The sequence below is a fragment of the Adiantum capillus-veneris genome, chromosome 16, assembly GCF_014529385.1.
Source record: "Adiantum capillus-veneris isolate H3 chromosome 16, ASM1452938v2, whole genome shotgun sequence".
NCBI lineage: Eukaryota > Viridiplantae > Streptophyta > Polypodiopsida > Polypodiales > Pteridaceae > Adiantum > Adiantum capillus-veneris.
Genome location: NC_140946.1, coordinates 137,447,144 through 137,456,438, shown reverse-complemented (window position 1 = coordinate 137,456,438; position 9,295 = coordinate 137,447,144). Strand labels below are relative to the sequence as shown.

The following is a 9,295-nucleotide window of genomic DNA, read 5'->3' as shown; positions in this document are numbered from 1 at the left end:
TCCTAGGGATTAGAGAGAGAACACACACTCACACTCACAAGGGAAGCCTGAGCTTGAAGAGGCAGCAAGGACACATGTCAGGTCCCTACCCATGTTACCTTCATGTGTTGCTTGAAGCCTATTGGCTAGGCTTCAAAGGGGTCCAATGATAAATTACTTGAATTATCTAATTGTTTTTGCATTTATCAAGTCCTCTCTCTCAAAGGGGAAAGGGGGACACTTGTCCCAAGGCTATCCCTGTTGCTTGTAATGGCTTCTGCTTGTGATTGGCTAGGCCTGGAGGGGTCCAATGAGCTTCAAGCATGAGCTACAAGGGGGGGTCGACCCAAGCAAGCTAGGGGGGTGCTTAGGGGGTATACTCACCCACACACACTCACAAGCACTCTCATTGTGTACTATGCAAAGTGCAAGAGCTCCCTCTCCTTCTCCAAGCAAGTAGAGGTTGAGAGCCTACACCAACACTCTTGGCTATGGAGTGCAAATCCAACCAAGAGCCATGCTTCAATGCTTAAGCTTGCCATCTCCTTCTTCTTCATTACTATGCTATTATGTATTCTAGCAACAAGAGTATGATAAGTGAGGAACTAATTCTTTCTCCTACGAAATGTTTCTTCTTCCTCTTCCCTACCCTCATTCCCTGCTAGCTCTCTCCACCTTCGAAGGTGTTTGAGGTCTTGGGACTGAGGCTTGGGATAGTTAAAGCTTTCTTCAAGTTTATGTTAGGTTTGTGATGCATGAAGCCTTCCATCTTCATGGCATCACCTAGGTCACAAGGAACACAAAGACTGTATTGTAACAAGTCTCTCTTTATGGGAGAAATCATAATACAAATGCCTATTGGAGGGGGGACCGGCTCCACATAAATCCGGTCCTCAACTGTTGCCATGTTCTCTAAACTCTCTCTCTTGCAAAAGTATTGTCTATGCCAAGTTAACTAATTGCTATGATTATGTTGCTATCTTCAATTATGTCAACCCGCTATGCTCACAAAATCATTTCTTGAAAGTACTCTCATTAAATTCCGCTACTCTCAAATTGAATAGGCAAATTCCATTACATGAAAGCTTTTCCATGGGATGTTCTACTCGTTTAACGCCGCAGGCGGGCTTCTCAAGGTCTTTGAAGGTGATTGTGCAGCCTGAGATTACGAGGACTGCTCGTGTTGGTCTTTGTGGTTCAGTGCACGTGCTGAATGGAGCACAGGACAATGAGGAGATGTAATTTTCATGTGGTTGTTGTAGCCTATATGACAGGCCAGAAAGCGCAGAAAAATGCTTTGTAATATGTTCTTGCTTCGGGTGTTATCATTATACTGTGTCATGGCAGCAAGTCTGAGAATTTGTTTTGATGTGTGAGCTTTTGAGCTACATTATCCAATGCAAGATTCTCTGTTTGTCCTGCTTTGTACAATCTTTTGAGCTACATTACCTAGTGGAAGATTCTTTCTCTGTTTTGCTTTTGCACATGTGTCCTCAAGTCTCAGTTCTTGCTTAGGGTGTTATCATTATACTGTGTCATGGCAGCAAGTCTGAGAATTTGTTTTGATGTATGACCTTTTGAGCTACATTATCCAGTGCAAAATTCTCTGTTCATGTTTGAGCTTTTACCTATCTGTTACTATTCAATTTGTATCTGCTTATATGCTGTAATCGTAAATTTAAATTAGTCGAGCATTTGAAAGTGCGATGTAGATTGGTTTGAGAGTTTCTTTCTTGCGTCTCAAAGTACTTGGAACAACATTTCTTTGCAAATCATCTTTACCATGGCATCTGATGATGGCGTTGTCGGTGGCGGTGAAGGGAGTGCAAGCAATGCCTCACCCAACGATGGTGAGAGCATGGACTCCTCTGGAGGTTTTCTTTTTTGACTCGTGCGCTGCTCTTTTGTTGCGTTGTTGGTCTTGGTTTGTCCGTGCTTGTGAGCGTTGCAGTTCAAAAAGTTTGTTGCGCTGGTCTTGTTCTCCTGATCCTGCTGCTTGCTTTTTGTTGCGCTTGCAAGTGATGCGCTCGTGATGGTGGTCACGTGTTTGGGTCCAGAAAAGCGCAACAGTATTATTGGCAGGTCACGCTACAAGGGGCTGGACCCTCATCGCTCCAGTGTGGGATTGGCATCAGGCCGTGAGCTGCCCTGCGTGGAGCCGCGAGCAGCCATCAGGGAGTTGCTCATCTAGGAGCCAAGAGCAGAGGCTGAGCTTTATTCAGTTGTGTGCCTCAGCGCTTGCATACGCGTTATGGCCATCTATTCCAGATGCCTGCAGTGGGTTCTGGTACTGTACCATTGCGCCGAGGTTAGGGGCTGTTTTGCTCAATCGCCTGAACTGTGCAGGGCCAGGGTGATTAAATCTTGTTGACTTTGTGCACATAGGTAGCAACCCTTTTTGACCGAGGGCTCGTCTCCTTCTTTTGCAATGTAATCTGGTTGTGGAGCTGTGTCGAGCTAGACATTTGCTGGATGTGTTTGGCTTACGCTTTGAGACCCGGAGTTGGGTCGGAGGTTCAAGGGATTCTGGATCCCTCTCTCTATTTTGGTACTTGGCTGTCATTTAGGTGTTGTCGGCTACTGTAGACCCGGGCATACTGTTGCTCTCGGGTTCGAGAAGCTCTCATGTGTTGATCGTTGTTGGAGTATTGTGGGTTCCCCGTTGTATCAGACTAGGGGCGGTAATTTGTCCTCACCTTCAGTAGGCTCTACTCAATCGCATCGAGTACCTCGCTAGGGGGCTTCTTATCAAGAAACTTAGGTGTTCCTAATCGGCATCCATGACTTCGATGGCTGGTGCGTTCAACGTTGCTCCTCGTGAGCATAAGGCCGCAATACAATAGCACGAGCATCACAACAAATCTGGCCTTGACCTCCCAAGACGCTCATTTACTGTCATGTTTGAAACCAAACTTGGCTCGCACCATGTTACCTCCTTGCATTTTGTTTGCCTCTCCAGCTCAGGCTCCACTCGCTCGTGCCATCTTGACCATCGACCAGATCGTCCACTATAGTGCAGGACGGCTCAGGTAAAGGCACAGTCAGCCCTTTGCTTGCATCATGTCTGGCCAGTCAAGCCAGCTCTGGGGGCTCAATGTCCTTAAAAAAAAATCAGTCGAAACTTTGCCCCATGCTTGTCATTGAATGGATAGTTCTCCCGTGTATCAAGTGAGTACAATGATTGTGACCAGGACACCTGTTCTTACTAATGGCTACTCATCTGCCCAAACTTTCTCGACAACATGCTTGGCCGTTCACTGGTTCACAGGCCGCCTCAGTCGAGGGGAGTTTGACTCCTCCAACCGCACCATACCTGATCTACCGAACCAGGTTTGGAAAGCCCAACTCTTGATGGCTAGGATTTGTGAATACTTGACAAACGGACACCTCATCTCGAGTGCCAAATCCGGAAACTGGTGGTTCATTACATCTTCATCGAAGTGGAATTGAACACTTGCCATAATCTGCCCCTGCCTACCAAGGCGCATGTCCGTTGAGAACAACCCGAAAGGTGCTGCCTCTAGTTTCTTTAACTCTGCATACACCCCACTCGACGACCCTCTGCCTTTGCCAATGATAGCACTAGCATCATGCACATGCAACGGTTGTCTCGTATCTCACAGGCGCAATCTTTTTATGTTGTGGTTATATCTTTGCTGAGCTGTCTCTACTTCCAACAACTCACAAAGCTCAGTAAGACCAGCCTTGGGCATCAGTCCTTCATTAGCTTTTGGCTTATGCATGTCTACGTATGCTCACATTTGCCCATTGGCTGAGGAGAGTGAATCAATAGACTCTACCTGGCGCTCTTTATGATCATCCTCGCTTGAGTGGCTCACAATCTTGCTACCTGGCTCAGAGGCCTCCATATACGTTGCCTCTCGTGCAAAAGCTCATGATGTTATGCATTGTATGGAAAACATTGAGAGACTTCGTTTTCCTGCATGAGAAAATTTCTAAATCTTCTTGTGTATGTAACCTGGCGAGGGCTTTGAAACGTGACATTTTCCAAGATTAAATAACTTGTTTGCTTGTTCATCCAAAAAGAAATCATATTTGGCGCAAGCTTGTTCGCATCCTTTCAAGAAGTTCGTTCCCGTGCCTCGTTCTCGCTTTTCTTTTACAAGTGTGCTGCTCCTAGGATGTTTTTTGCGCCCTCTTTGCTTTGCTCAACTAGTCAATGCTATGGTTAATTGGATGCTTCCTTTTCTTTTCCTCTTGCAGAGCTGCGTAGGTTCGTTGAGTCTCCTCCATGCCTTGCAGGGAAACGTTCATCGCACATGGTAGTGTCGAGATCTGTCGGGTCGCCGCCAAATTCAGGCTTCGAGGAAATCGTAGCTGGGAAGAGGTGTAGGCGTGCCTTGCTTCAAGGAAGCCCTGCTAGCGATCCCGTTGGCAGTTTTGGTATGGCCGGTGTGCACAATCATTCTTTCTGGTCGAATAGTCTTGACGTGTCTACGATGTTCTTCTCCACAACGCATTCTTGATTGTCGAGTTGCGTTAAGATGGTGCTTTATTATTTTTTTGCAGGCAAAGGATACTCTCCACCAGGGAAGGAGTGCGCACAAGCACCGTCTTCGTCTCAACAAGAACTTCCTTGGCTAGCTCATGAATCGGGCAAAGCTACAGCCTCATTTTCTGAAGTTGGCCAATCTTCAGCCGCTCAGAATGTCGTGGACACCGGCAAGCTACTAGACAAAGGGAAAAGCTTGTTAGTCAAGGAAACCTTGACGCTATTCAAGATTAGCGATATAGATGAGGATAGTAAAGCTTTCTCCATAGAGGGGAAAATCTTGAATTGGTATGGCACATATCGTTCTATCTCCCCTGGGCAAAAGAAAAATGCACGTTACTTCAAGTTCGACATCGTCGATGCCGATTGCATTGACACGATCACGGTCGTCCTTATGGATCCCTTCATTGAGACCTACACCAAGGAGCTCAAGATCGGCTTGTTCGTAAGGATTGACCGTCCTCTTGTGAGGGCTAAAAACCATAATGATGCTGAGTCAGCTTTGTTCTCCTTGCATGTCGGTGCGTTGACAACCATTCGACCTTGTGACCCATTCCCTGTTGCTTTAGCTTTCTATCCTGAGACCAAGATAAGCACATTTCTTGCTGACGTTACAATTTCTTAGACTACTAGCCCACGTCCACCCTTGGCGACACTGGCGTTTGTTGTCTTGCAAAGCCATAATTTCCATCAGAGAATTGGCACTACATTTGGGGATTTGGTTGTTGTTGATGGCCTGACCCCAGACGACAAAGCAGTTGTACGTATCAGAAGCATTGGCTTCAACATTTCTTTCTTTCGATATTGACAGACCTTTTGCCATATGTAGGTCAGCTTTGTCGACTCTCGAAAGTATGACTATGATCGAGTCATGGCCCAGATGGCTAGGGAGGACATTGTTATGTTTGTGGCTAGGAATATTGGCCTCTTTGTTGGCAAGGTGCGCACATTGTCTGTTCTGGACATCACAACTTTGGCCCCCATGTGAGGATCACGCTTGAAGGATCACGGCCCAGATGGCTAGGGAGGACATTGTTATGTTTGTGGCTAGGAATATTGGCCTCTTTATTGGCAAGGTGCGCACATTGTCTGTTCTGGACGTCACAACTTTGGCCCCCCGTGCGAGGATCACGCTTGAAGGAATAGTTGACCACAGCATTTCATAGACAGTGTGAGATTCTTGGCTACAATAGAGAGGTGACCTTGCATGGTTTGCACTCAACCGCATAAAGACATCTTTAGTGGTCTTCACACATTTGTTTCTTTTGTAGGTTGTGGGGACTTTGCGCTTTGTGAACTTCAATAGAGATCTCTTGCATTCCCAGTGCTCAGTTTGTGACTCGCCGAAGGTGAAGAAGGTTGAAGGCCGACTGTGTTGTTCTCTTTGCGATAAAGATCACGTCATCAACACGACTCTCAAGCTGGATTCACAGATCCGAATCAGCGTTGACAAACATGTTGTGGCGGTTCAAGTGTCAGAGTCTATGGTGGATCGTCTTCTGGGCTTGCCAACGAGCTTCAAGGAGGTATACATGAAGAGCATTCCAGAGGCGAGGGATATTTTATCGACATCTGTTGTCGAGGGTGTGTTCAAAATTGGCACAAATTGGTCTATGATATCTTTCACTCCTCTGTTGGAAACCTAGATACTTTGAGAGCATCGATTTCCATAGCTTTTGGCCTTTCACTACGAATAACTATGCTTCCTTATCTAGGCCCCTCTACAATCAATGAACTAAATTTTGGCTTGTCCATTGTATATCGGGTTTCATAAGAAAATCGTATCTTGCTTTTGAGCCTTGTTGCCATGGTGTCTCTCCATAACTCGCTCTCTATTCTTCCTTGCTCTCCATCTTTTCAACCTTCCAAAGCACAGACTCTCTCTCTCTCTCTCTCTCTCTCTCTCTCTCTCTCTCTCTCTCTCTCTCTCTCTCTCTCTCTCTCTCTCTCTCTCGCTCTAACACACACACGCAAACGAACACACAAGGTGACTTAATATTTACAATCTTTGTGTGTCTTTCCATTGGCTCACTTGGCCGAACACGATGCCGATACTATTTTTGTGGCACAATTTCCGAACAATTCAGACATCTTCCTCGCGCTACACCATCTCCGAAACTCAATAGGCACACCGCATGACCTTAGATTGAATTTGCTCAATGACTTGTTTGAGAGCTTCTTGCTTGAAAGACATGCTGTCCCGGGTGCTTGTCTCTTCTTCCGTACTGATGGGTCCACTAGCACAATGACGGTCACAAAATTCTCATCTTTGTATTCAAAATGTGCCAACTCACTTGCTCTTAGCCTCGACGTGTTAACGGCCTTCGCTCACTTTACGACTTGTAGGTTAAAAGTGTATTTGAAAAGAAATGGAAGCGTGAGAACAATCATCTTGGGGATGGCATCGAAACCATTTCTTGTAAAGGGCATTCTGCTTTTCGAAACAAGCAATGTCATCACATACCTTCCCACATTCACAACGTGCTCAAGCCGTGCACGTGTTGGATGGAAAGAAGATGAGGTGGCCACTTTGCATAGGCTATGCTTGTTACATGAGGATTTGCCTGATGTTGAGGTGGTCCGCATGTTCCAAGCCAAGCACACACACACGTTGCACACAACCTAGGCCATCAAATGCAAGCTTTCACGCCTGAAGAACGATAGGGGCCTGGTCATTGGTGCTCAAATACGACGCACCCATGCCAGCTTGAGTAAACCGATTAAGAAATACAACAAAAGCATCAAGGACAAGCCCATTACACCCTGCGGAAAATGTGGACGCTTGCTATTCCGCCACCAGCTAACACGTCAGCTTCTGCCTCCAGTTGCAGAATCCACTTCAAGAAAGCGAAGACGCTATGGAGATGTGTATGTCTGTAGCCAATGCAAGAAACACTCGACGAGCGATAGCAATCATCTGTGGAGCTTGCAAGAGACAGGGCTCAATCCAGCGCTTCCCTTTGTGTCAGATCTAAACCCCGTAGAGGCACGCTTGGTCTCCATTCGTATCCCCTTCGCCAAGATACGTGAACTGGCATACGAAGGTCAGTATGGGCTTAGAGGTAGCGTTGTCAATGTGCTTGCCAACTTGGAGAAGAGCCAGGCTATCCTGCCTCGCTTCATTGAGGATGAGGCTTCTGTCCTTGTGGGCATCAAACGCAAGCTCGAATACGATAGATGTTACCTAAGCGGTGTTGTGCGACCCCTGCTCACAATGCGTGCAACCACTACGCTATTGTCCACACCACTCTACGAGAGAAGGTGTCACGATCAATGACAAGTGGCTTGCACACCTTTCTAGTCTAAGTATGCCTCCTATGAATACCGTTGATGCCAATGCGCATGATGTTGAGCTTGAGGATGAACAGATTGATGTCATGCTTCACGGGGTCACCAGTGCGGCAGAGGTTGTCGATTACAGTGGCAAGATTCTTCATGTTGCACCGTGCGAGGGCAATTCACCGTTGAGCATCTTCACGGATGAGTATTGCGAAGAGTTGAGCTTCCCAACTCTTTTCTTCGGGTCCCCTAGAAGATATAGAGAGGCTGCAAGCAAAGATTATCAAACGATTGCAAAGTGGGAGCTCCTGAACGTTGACAGAAGATTCGCCCTGGACATCGAAAATTTATTTTTCAAGTCTATCAAAATCATGTCACAACAAGTTGCTTCCTCTGTTTGGGTGCGAATGCGCAAGGGAAAGCTAGTAGGTACAACTCTGACTGCAAGGCAAGTTGTACAAGACACAAACATAGAGAGCCTTCTCAACTCAAGATTAGGCTTCAAAGACTTCGAGGCACTACGCACATCCCCCGACTACAAGGAAAAGATGAAAAAAAATGTCTTTGCAATGATCCGACAACTTGGACCGCCCACATTTTTTGTCACGTTCTCCTCCGCAGAGCGAAGATGGAAAGAGCTTCTTGCTGCACTAGAGAAGTTAGTCCCGCTGAGCCAAGAGCCTGAGGAGAGTCTGAGCTCATACCAACGTCGCCTCATTCGTGCCGATCCCATTACAACTGCTCGTTTCTACATCAACAGGTTCAACGCAATGAAACGGTTATTGCGGACTGATTCCTCTATATGTGGCAAAATACGAGATTTATTTTTCATCACGGAGTTTCAAAGTCGCGGTAGCCAACATGATCATGGTTTGTTGTGGCTAGAAAATGCTCCATCACTCACAACGCACTCAGATCAAGATATTGTAATGTTTATAGATACCCACATTAGCATAGATGGATCCATCTTGCCCAATGACCTTCCTGAAGCTTACAAGCACAAGCACCATAAGACTTGCCAAAAGAAGAGCAAAAGTTACCGTTTTGGATTTCCACGTTTTCCCATGCCATTCACAACTATTATCCGGCAAGGAATACTTGAGGCGAACATAGCTAGACAAGGTAAGGTTTACTTGCAACAAGTTGGAAGACAACTCAGCCAAATTGATTTACAAAATGCGCCCACATTCGAAGAATGGTTAGAACAAGCACAACTCTCCGTGGAACAGTACTTGCTTGCATTGCAAGCAACTATCTCGGGACCCACTATTTTCCCCAAGCGCAAACCAAGCGATATATTCACGAACAACTTTAATAAGTCAATAAATTCTCTTTGGAATGCAAACACAGATATACAGTTCATGCTAAACGCACATGGAGCTGCGAGCTACTGCACCTCATACATGAAAAAAATGGACAACATATTAATAGGAGCAATCAAGGCACAACTTGATCACTGTGTCGCAAACAATGCAGCAACATTGGAGAGACTGTGAAAAGTTGGTAGCACAATCCTTAACACAC

At 46.1% G+C, this 9,295-nt stretch overlaps 2 pseudogenes; both read left to right on the top strand.

Annotated features, from left to right (window-relative positions):
• The first annotated feature begins 4,121 nt into the window (after positions 1-4,121).
• LOC147439938 (uncharacterized) lies at positions 4,122-4,695 on the top strand (annotated as a pseudogene).
• A 1,989-nt stretch (positions 4,696-6,684) lies between these two features.
• On the top strand, positions 6,685-7,769 carry LOC147439937 (uncharacterized; annotated as a pseudogene).
• The last annotated feature ends 1,526 nt before the right edge of the window (positions 7,770-9,295 follow it).